Genomic DNA, 11,569 nt, shown 5'->3' with positions numbered 1-11,569 from the left:
CCTGGGTTGTGCACACGTCCACAGCGCCCCCAGTCCTGCCTCCAGGTCGGGGCAGTCTCTGCCCTTCATGCTTCTAAAACCGCCAGCCGCTCCCAGTTTGCACACGTGACCCCGCTGTTCCGGGTTTCTGGCCTGGGGGCTGCCCTAAAGTCCTTTCCCCGCTGCTACTGCGAGTCTGTGCCCCGTCCCCAGTGCGTGAGGCTGTCGCTCACCGGCGGTGTAGGATCCCCACGGCCAGGCACCCTCCCGCTGCCATTTATCCTCAGATATCTGCCCACAGAATCAGGACTCCCCGCTTCGTACCTCAAAACCAACCACCTGCGATATTCTGCTTGTAGAGATCCAGATCTTCTTACATCTCAGGCTGGTTTCGTGGGTGCTCAGAGTGGTCTCGTAGATACCCAGCTCAATTCCGGGGACCAGTTGAAATAGGGTCCCCTACTCCTCCGCCATCTTTCCTTCTCTCTAGAGCATCCATTTTAGAGTGCATCTCAGTTAAAGCATTTTTAAATTCGGCCTGATTAGATTTTATTTCTGCACTCAGAGATTCTCTAGTGTCTTTTATGTTTTTTTCAGGCCTACCTACCAGCTTCATAATAATTATTCTGAATTCTAGGCCTGACATTTTATTTATATCCATATCAATTAAATCTATGGCAGAGAGTATTATCTCTGGTTCTTTCTTTTGTTGTGAATTTCTCCTTCTACTCATTTTAATGAGAGAAGACTAGATGAATGAGAGAACAAATCAAAAAAATCAACCACAACCCCAGCGAAATACACACTAGAGAAATCTGAAAGCTCAGAAACCAAAAAAGAAAAGAAAGGGAAAAAAGAGAATATAATCTCACAGGTGGACAAAACAGAGAGATCCACTTGGTCCTGGGTGGATTTTGGTCCATTTATTAAGAGACACTAAATCCTAAAATTGTAAAAAAGAAAAACTTGGGGGGGGGGAGGCAAAATGGCAGAAGAGTAGGGGACCTCATTTCATCTGGTCCCTCAAATTTAGCGGGATATCTATCAAACCAACTGAACACACACGAATTCAGCCTGAGATGTAGGAAAATATATCTGGAACTGTACAAGCAGAAAAATGACTGCTTTTTGCATGGTAGGAGGTGCTGAATTGAAACTGCGGGAAATATAGGAAGATAACTGGTGGGGGTAGGGAGCCTCCATAACCCAGCTACTAGAAAGTGTTAAAACACTAGAGCACAAAATCAGAACCCTTAGAAATTTGCTCCAGTGAGAGACATCCCTTTCTGAAAGGGGCACAGGAGATGAAAGGAGCAGAATTCTAGGTGGGTCATTGTGGTCTCAGGATCCCAGGAAACACAAAAAGAATGACAGAATGCCCAAGCAGTGGAGCAGGGAAACTGGTTATGGTCAGGGAGCCTGGCAGGGACTCTCAGACCCAATGACCATTAACCATGAGCCAGGCTTGTAGGGAGATAGCTCTCTGCCTGAGCACCCTGAGAAGTACTAGAACATACAAGGCACTTACCATACCCTGGGAAGGATGAAACAGCTGCCCTCATGGCTGGGCAACAATTCTGAGGGCAGCGTTGGTCTTGGAAAAGACAGTAGGACAGCCCCCAGCCATGACCCGGGAGCAGTGGAGCAGGGTGTGCGCTGAAGCCCACAACTGCTCACAATTAAAAAGACACAAAGTACAGCATTGTTAGGGGCCCCCTGAGACTCCCCTGGGGAGAATTGCAGTGGGGGTGAACTGTGGGAGTCTAGGAGTTTGGTGTATACAGAAGTGGAAAAGGGTTGACCAGAAGGATTTATTGAAGAAGGCGGGCCGAGATCTTACAGCTCTGGGCTGGAAATCCAGGATGGCCATTTTGCTCTGACTCTAAAGAGTCACAGAAAGCTGCTAAGGAACAAAAGGCACACAGAGAACCAACTCACATCGCGGTTATCCCCCTGAGAAGGGGTGGGGCAACTCTGCCCAGGAAAAGACACCTGATAAGCAGAACAGCAGGCCCCGCCCCTAGAAGAGAGACTTGAAAAAAAGGTGAATGACAGCTTATGGATCCCACAAGAGTGTAAAAGCCCAACACCAGGGGAAAATAGTATATTGAGCTCCAGGTGTTTCCTTATGACTCATTTATCCTTCAGTCTAAAATGTTCCATTTATTTTTATTTATTTTTTTCACCTTTTTCCCATTTCAAGTAGATTCTTATTTTACCAATTTATGTTTTTAAGTCACTTTTTAACTTTCATTTTTCACATCTACATTTTATAGATTTTTTGCCTCATTCTAGTCTTTTCTCCACTTTATTTAATTTTATTTTTGTATATATATAAATTTTACTTTCTGCATAAATGACAGTACAGAATCTCTAAGGGCAGAAATGAGATCTATTCACTTAATGTGAACTTAAAAATGTTATGAATGAGATGCAGTCTAAATTGGACGTTCTAACAGCTAGGGTCATGAGGCAGAAAAGAGCATAAGTGATCTAGAGGATAGGCTAATGGAAAGGAAGGAAGTTGAGGAAAAGTGAGAAAGACAACTAATCATCCATGAAGAAAGGCTTCGAGAATTTAATGATGCATTGGAAAGAACCAATGTCAGAAAAACCAGGAGGGGGTGGAAAGAGGGAGAGGGCTAGAAGGTATATTTGAGCAAATCATGGCTAAGAACTTCCCTAATCTGGGGAAGGAAAGCAAGCATTCATGTCCAAGAGGCAGAGAGGACCCCTCCCCAAGTCAATAAAAATAGATCAACACTCCAACATATAATAGTGAAGCTTGCAAATCTCAGAGCCAAAGAATCTATCCTGAGAGCAACTAGGGAGAGGAGATTCCTTACTTATGGAGGCAGGAACCTCAGAATAACATTGGACCTATCCACAGAAACCTGGCAGGCCAGAAAGGGCTGGCAAGATATATTCAGGGTACTAATGAGAAGAACATGCAGCCAAGAATACTTTACCCAGCAAGGCTGTCATTCAGAATGGAAGGAGAGATAAAGAGCTTCCAGGACAGACAGAAACTGAAAGAATATGTGACCACCAAGCCAGCCCTGCAAGAAATATTAAGGGGGGTTCTGTAAGGGAAGAGATACCCCAAGAGTCAAATAGACCAGAATGTAAAAGAGACAATCTATAGAAACAGGGACTTTGAATGCAATACAATGACACCAAATTCATATCTTTCAATACTTACTCTGAATGTAAATGGACTGAACACTCCAACCAAAAGGCACAGGTTATCAGATAGGATAAAAAAGCAGAACCCAGGGCGCCTGGGTGACTCAGTTGTTAAGTGTCAGCCTTCGGCTCAGGTCATGATCCCAGGGTCCTGGGATCGGAGCCCCGCATTGGGCTCCCTGCTCAGTTGGGAAGCCTGCTTCTCCCTCTCCCACTCCCCCTGCTTGTGTTCCCTCTCTCTCTGTCAATAAATAAATAAAATCTTTAAAAAAAAAAGCAGAACCCATCCATATGCTGTCACAAAGAGACTCATTTTGAACCTAAAGACACCTCCAGACTGAAAGTGAGGGAATGGAGAACAATTTATCATGCTAGTCTACCTCAAAAGAAAGCTGGGGTAGCAATCCTCATATCATACAAATTAGATTTTAAACCAAAGACTGTAGTAAGAGATGTAGAGGGACACTATGTCACACTTAAAGGGTCTATCCAACAAGAAGTTCTAACAACTGTAAATATCTATGACCCCAATGTGGGAGAAACGAATTAATAACCAAAGTAAAGAAACATATGGGACTTCAACACTCTACTTACTGCAATGGACAGATCATCTAAGCAGAAAATCAACAAAGAAACAAGGGTTTTGAATGGCACACTGGACCAGATGGACTTCAAAGATATATACAGGAACATTCCATCCTAAAAGAACAGAATACTCGTTCTTCTCAAGTGCACATGGAACTTTCTCCAGAATAGATCACATACTGGGTCACAAATCAGGTCTCAACTGATACCAAAAGACTGAGATTATTCTCTGCATGTTATCAGACCACAATGCTTTGAAACTGGAACTCAATCACAAGAAGAAATTTGGAAGGAACTCAAACACTTGGAGGTTACAGAACATCCTGCTAAAGAATGAATGGGTCAACCAGGAAATTAAGAAGAACTTAAACAATTCATGCAAACTAGTGATAATGAAACACATTGATTCAAAACTTATGGGATCCTGCAAAGGTATTCCTAAGTGGGAAGTACATAGCAGTATAAAGCAATTTGAAAAAATTAGAACAATCCCAAATGCACAAGCTAACCTTACACCTAAAGGACCTGGAGAAAGAACAGCAAATAAAGCCTAAACCAAGCAGAAGAAGAGAAATAATAAAGATTCAAGCAGGTATCAATGAAATAGAAACCAGAAGTAGAGTAGAACAGATCAATGAAACTAGAAGCTGGTTCTTTGAAAGAATTAATAAGATTGATAAACCTCTGGCCAGACATATCCAAAGAAAAGAGAAAGGACTCGAATTAATAAAATCATGAATGAAGGGGGAGAGATCTCAACCAATATCAAGGAAATACAGGCAGGTGTTAGAACATATTATGAGCAATTATATGCCAACAAATTGGGCAATATGGAAGAAATGGATGCATTCCTGGAAACTTATACACTATCAAGAAATAGGAAGTGGTAGAACATCTGAACAGACCAATAACGAGCAAGGAAATTGAAGCAGTAATTCAAAAGCTCCCAATAAACAAGAGTCCAGGGCCAGATGGCTTCCCAGGGGAATTCTACCAAACAGTTAAAGAAGTTATACCCATTCTACCGAAGCTGTTTCATAAAAGAGAACTGGAAGGAAAACTTCCCAATTCATTCTATGAGGCCAGCATTACCTTGATCCCAAAACCAGGCATAGATTCCACCAAAAAGGAGAATTACAGACCAATATCCCTGATGAACATGGATGCCAAAATACTCACCAAGTACCTAGCCAATAGGATCCAACAGTACATTAAAGGGATTATTCACCATGAGCAGGTGGGATTTATTCCTGGGATGCAAGGGCATTTCAACATTCACAAATCAAACAACGTGATAGAGCACATTAATAAAAGAAAAGTCAAGAACCATATGACCCTCTTAACTGATGCAGAAAAAGCATTTGACAAAATATAGCATCCTTTCTTGATTAAAACTCTTCAAAGTATAGGGAAGAGGGAACATACCTCAATATCATTAAAGCCATCTATGAAAAACCCACAGCAAATATCATTCTCAATGGAGAAAAACTGAGAGCTTTTCCCTTGAGGTGAAGAAAACAACAAGGATGCCCATACTCAGTGCTATTGTTCAACATAGAACTAGAAGTCTAGTCATCAACCAGAAAACAAAATGAAATAAAAGGTATCCAAAATGGCAAAGAAGAGGTCAAACTCTCTCTTTTCATAGATGACATGATTCTTTATGTGGAATATCTAAAAGACTTCATTCCCAAATTACTAGAACTCATACAACAATTCAACAACGTGGCAAGATATAACAACAATGCACAGAATTCAGTTGCATTTCTATATACTGACAATGTGACTAAAGAAAGAGAAATTAAGGAATTGATCCCATTTACAATTGCACCAAAAACCATAAGATACCTATGAATAAACCTAACCAAAGAATAAAGGATCTGTACTCTAGAAACTAGAGAACATTTATCAAAGAAATTGAGGAAGTCACAAAGAGGTGGAAAAGCATTCCATGCTCCTGGAGGGAAGAATAAACATTGTTAAAATGTCTATGATATCCAGATTAAACTACACATTCAATGCAATCCCTATCAAAATACCACTGACATTTTTCACAGAGTTGGAACAAACAATCCTAAAATTTGTATGGAACCAGAAAAGACCCCAAATCACCAGGGGATTGTTGGAAAATAAAACTAAAACTGGGGGCACCACAATGCCTGACTTCGAGCTATATTACAAAGCTGTGATCATCAAGAAAGTATGGTACTGGCAGAAAAACAGACACATAGATCAGTGGAACAGAATAGAGAGCCCAGAAATGGACTCTCAACTCTATGGTCAATTAATTTTCAACAAAGCAGGAAAGAATATGCAATGGAAAAAAGACAGTCTCTTCAGTAAATGGTGCTGGGAAATTGGACAGCCACATGCAGAAGAATGAAACTGGACAATTCTCTTACACCATACACAATGATAAACTCAAAATGGATGAAAGACCTCAATGTGAGATAAGAACCCATCAAAATCCTAGAGGAGAACACAGGCAGTAACCTCCTCGATCTTGGTCACAGAAACTTCTTCCAAGACATGTCTCTGCAGGAAAGGGAAACATAAGCAAAAATGAACTATTGGGACGTCATCAAGATAAAAATCTTCTGCACAGCAAAGGAAACAGTGAACAAAACTAAAAGGCAACATATGGAATGGGAGAAGATATTTGCAAATGATATTACAGATAAAGGGCTGGTATCCAAGATCTATAAAGAACTTCTCAAACTCAATACCCGAAAAACAAATAATCAAGTCAAGAAATGGGCAGAAGACATGAGCAGACACTTCTCCAAAGAAGACATACAAATGGGCAATAGACACATGAAAAAATGCTCAACATCACTTGCCATCAGCATAATACAAATCAAAACCCCAATGAGATACCACCTTATACCAGTTAGAATGGCCAAAAATAAGAAGACAAGGAACAGCAAGTGTTCACGAGGATGCAGAGAAAGGGGAACACTTTTACACTGTTGGTGGGATTGCAACCTGGTGCAGCCACTCTGGAAAACAGTATGGAGGTTCCTCAAGATGTTCAATAGTTGAATGGATAAAGAAGATGTGGTTCATATATACAGTGGAATATTACTCAGCCATCAGAAAGGATGAATACCTAACATTTGTATCGACATGGATGGAATTGGAGGGGATTATGCTAGTGAAATAAGTCTAGCTGAGAACAACAATTCTCATATGGTTTCACTCATGTGGAATTTAAGGAATAGCACAGAGGACCATAGGGGAAGGGAGGGAAAACTGGAGGGGAAGAAATCAGAGAGGGAGACAAACCATGAGAGACTCTGGACTTGGAATCAAACTGAGGGTTGCAGAAGGTAGGGGGTTAGGGGTGGAGTAACTGGGTGATAGGCATTAAGGAGGGCATGTGATGTGATGAGCACTGGGTGTTATAAGCAACTAATGAATCATTGAACACTCCATCAAGAACTAATGATGTACTAACTGAACTTAATAATAAAATATGGGCAAAAGAGGTGCGCCTGGCTGGCTCAATCAGTAGAGCATATGACTCTTGATCTCAGGGTCATGAGTTCATGCACCTTGTTGGGCATAGAGATTACTTAATAATAGAAATAAAAATAGAAAAATTTGAATAAATACCTCACCAAAGAAGATATACAACTGGCAAATAAGCCCATGAATAGATGCTCAACAGTGTTTGGTCTTAGGAAAATGCAAGCTAAAATCACAGTAAGATTCCACTGCATACTCACTGGAATCACTAAAATTTAAAAGACTGACAGTCCCTTCTGATGGCTGAGTAATATTCCATTGTATATATGAACCACATCTTCTTTATCCTTTCCCCACCAACAGTGTAAGAGGTTTTCCCTTTCTCCGCCATTTGCATCAACATGGATGGAACTGGAGGGGATTATGCTAAGTGAAATAAGTCAAGCTGAGAAAGACAATTATTGTATTGTTTCACTCATATGTGGAACATAGGAATAGCGCAGAGGACCACAGGGGAAGGGAGGGAAAATTGAATGGGAAGAAATCAGAGAGGGAGACAAACCATGAGAGACTCTGGTCTCCAGGAAACAAACTGAGGGTTACAGAAGTGGTGGGGGTGAGGGGATAGGGTAACCGGGTGATGGGTATTAAGGAAGGCACGTGTGGTGATGAGCACCGGGTGTTACGCACAACTAATGAATTGTTGAACACCACATCAAAAACTAATGATGTACTCTATGTTGGCTATTTGAAAATAAAAATAAAAAATAAATAAAAGACTGACAATCCCAAGTGCTGACAATGATGTCAGCAACTGGCACTTTCATATGTTGCTCTTTAAATGCAAAATAGTACAACTACTTTGAAGAGCAGTTGGCAGTTTTATATAAACCTGCACTTACCATTAAACCAAACCATTCCACTCCTAGTACTTTCAAGAGAAATGAAAACATATTTTCACAAAAACACCTTGCTTTCATATGTTCATAGGAGCTTTATTCATAATAGCCTAAAATTTTGAATAATCCAAATGTCTCTCAGTTGGTGAATGCACAAATTGTGGTAAATTCATATGATGGAATAAAAAGAAACAAATATGTAACAGAATGGATGAATGTCAGAAGCATTGTGCTAAGAGAAAGCAAGCAGCGAGACACAAAAAGCCATAGACTAAATGATTCCATTTATCTGAAATTCTGGAAGAGACAAATCCATAGCAACGGAAATCAGATCAATAGTGACTTGGAACCAGGCATGGGGAAAGGAGATTTTCTACTGAGGGACCCAAAGGAACTTTCTGGGGTAATGAAAATGTTCTATATATAATTGCGGTCATGGTTACTGGACTGTAATCTAATTATACAATTATAATTGGTGAATTTTATTGCATATAAATTATATCTCAATAACCTGATTTAAAGTAAAAATGCTTCACATGTGGTGCAGTATACTTCTTATTGTATCACTTAATGCCTGGTATATGAGTCAAGGTCCAGTTGGGAAAATCAATCACACTAAGTACTTCAAGAGGAAATTTTATTTAAGGGATTGATTATGCAGGTGTGGGAGATTTGAAAGAGTAAATAAATAGCAGTGAGGTAATCAAAAGATGACAGCTGAAGCAACTGTTAACATCCCTATAGCTGAGGGAGCAAAATGGAACTGGTATTTTTAAGTTCAGAGGAGGGACCTCCCAGAGCTGAGGGTGGAACCTCTGAGGAAGGGGTGCCCCTAAACTACTGTAGTATTTCTGCAGAGATGAGAGAGATTAGATTTTTTGAGGGTTGCACGAGGAGGAAACGGTTGCCACCAGGAGGAGGGGCCACTCTGGGACAATCCAGACAAGAAAAGGAAAAACAGGAAGGATTAATCCCTTTTCCGTCCTTTTTTTAATCCTCCAAATCTCTAATGGCTCCTCTTGGTGAAATCATCAGGGACTCAGCTATGGAAAGAGAATATTTTTTTCCAGAGCCTAACCTCAGGATCAGAGAACAAATTATAGGAAGTATGGATGTGGAGCTAAAAGACAATAGGTAAATGACTCCTCTGGTTTATCCCACTTTTAATAATATTAAGATTAATCAGTAATTTCAGGTGGTTTCAGCTTAATTTCTCTATTATTAAATTCCCAATCATTGTTTCATTTAATGGTTTTAATATCCATTGTTTATTATTACGTAGATTCATGATTTTATTTGGGGTTACAACACAGAAATTCTCTGATTTTAGCATTCTTTGTGCACTCAGCTGGAATTTTGTAAAGAAAAATGTACTCTCATGAACTATTTGGTTATCCTAAAATACAGTTTGTACAGGAAAGACAGGAAAAAATCTTGATTATTTATCTCTATCAATTTCATAGTTGGTGACCTAGCAACCTCCAAAAATGATCAATGAGTTAGTGGCTTTTGTTAGTATTAGAAACTCATCACTTTTGTTTATATACTTGATGTTTTTAAATCCATTATAGGCATTATTCTTTTTGACATTCAGATTGTCCTGTCTTAGGTCTGTGGAAGACTTCCTGGTATTTTTTTTTGTTTCTTGTATTTTTATTCTGGATTATTCTTGTAAAAATGTCAAATATGTCCAATTTAATTCTGTCCCCCTTATTTGACTCTAAATCTCTCAGATCTTGGAAGAAATTTGCAACTTATTTTGCACTTTTCCCACGCAGTAAGCTGCTAATAAATACTTGAATTGTCTGGTATTGAGCTACCTTATGGAAACACTCTTAAATGGCCTTTCAACAGTGAAAACAATTTTAAAAGTCAATTTTAATCATAAAATTTAATAAAGGTTTTCAACTCTAATCAAATCTGCAGGTCCAGTCTTGAAATCTTGGGTATTATGTGTGTTCCTAGGGCGGGGGTGGGGGGAGGAAATAACAGTGCAAAAAATAAATAGAAGAGAATTATACAATATAGAGAGGAAGTACTTTGAGATTTTAAGTCAGTGTGTGTTCTAAAATAAAAGATCATAAATAATTTTCCTAAAATAGATTCAGTTTAGCTCCTACTGTTGAAATGATGACTGTCACTATAGCATGTGGGAGCAACTAGAAGAACTAAATTTAGATTCTGGGACTCACCTTTTTAGGGAAGACTCTTTTTCCTCTAGAAAGAGTTAGCAGTTTTTTGGTCCACATTAACACTATTTATCCATATATAGGTAAATAAATAGATAAATTGCAGTATTCCAGCCAGATGCCCAGACTAACACTTGAGGAAATTTTTTAAGTTTCTCCTTCTCCTCTGAGTGCCACTGACACTTTTTCTTAAAACCTCTCAAATACTTACCCTCTTTTTCCCCCTTCCATTGTTGTGATGGTTTAGACTTTCAGCTTAACTGAACTATATTATTGGCCTCCTATTTGCCTCCAATCTTCACACTATTATCAAAGTAATCTTTTTGTAAATTGATTATATCACAGTCCTTGATTAAAGTCCTTAAACAGCTCGATGCCTGTTATAGAAAAATCCACATTTCTTAACATGGAATATAAGACACTTCCTGATTTGGCCTTTATTTAACTTTCTGTCTTCCTCCTTCCTGACTCCTGTGGCGTCTCAGTCTCCCTCAAGTCCTGTCCTCAATGCTCCGGCAATTCTGAAATACTGGCAGAACTCTTACCACACTAGGCTCTAATGTCTCTTTACCCTTGAATAAAGCTGTTCCCTCTATTTAGAAAAACTTCTCCTTTTTTCAAATGGTTAATGAAGATTCGTCCTTCAAAAGTCAGACCTGGGGCGCCTGGGTGGCTCAGTCAGTTAAGCATCTGCCTTCGGCTCAGGTCATGATCCCAGGGTCTGGGATCAAGTCCCAAATTGGGTTCTCTGCTCAGCGGGGAGCCTGCTTCTCCCTCTGCCTGCCACTCCCCCTGCTTATGCTCTCTCTCTGTCAAATAAGTAAATAAAAATCTTAAAAAAAAAAGTCAGCCCTGATCTCACCTTCTCTGGGAAGCTTTACCTTATCTTCCTCATACCCAGAGTAGATTAGCTGCCTCCATAACCCCACTTGTTTCCATGGCAGACTTACTATCACCACAGTGATAACTATGCTATGTGACATTTATTGTCTCTCATGAGCATCCTCACATATTTAATCTTTACCCCCAGCAGCCAGCACCATGCTTGAGTATACCTCCAATAAATGTTTGCTGAGAGAATGGATGGTTGCATAAGTTAACCCAGCATTTTCCAAACATTTTTTCAAAGTGGTTGTACCAATTTACTTATACTACTACCAAAAATATAACTTAGTTCCCTGTTGCTCCGAATCCTCACAAACCATTGCTATTGTCAAACTTTTAAATTTAAGACATTGTGGTAGGTCTGTGGTGGTATCTTAT

Source organism: Eumetopias jubatus, unplaced genomic scaffold (assembly GCF_037043125.1).
Source record: "Eumetopias jubatus isolate StellerSeaLion01/CBP00866 unplaced genomic scaffold, mEumJub1_p1.0 scaffold_15, whole genome shotgun sequence".
Lineage (NCBI taxonomy): Eukaryota > Metazoa > Chordata > Mammalia > Carnivora > Otariidae > Eumetopias > Eumetopias jubatus.
This window is presented reverse-complemented; position numbering follows the sequence as displayed.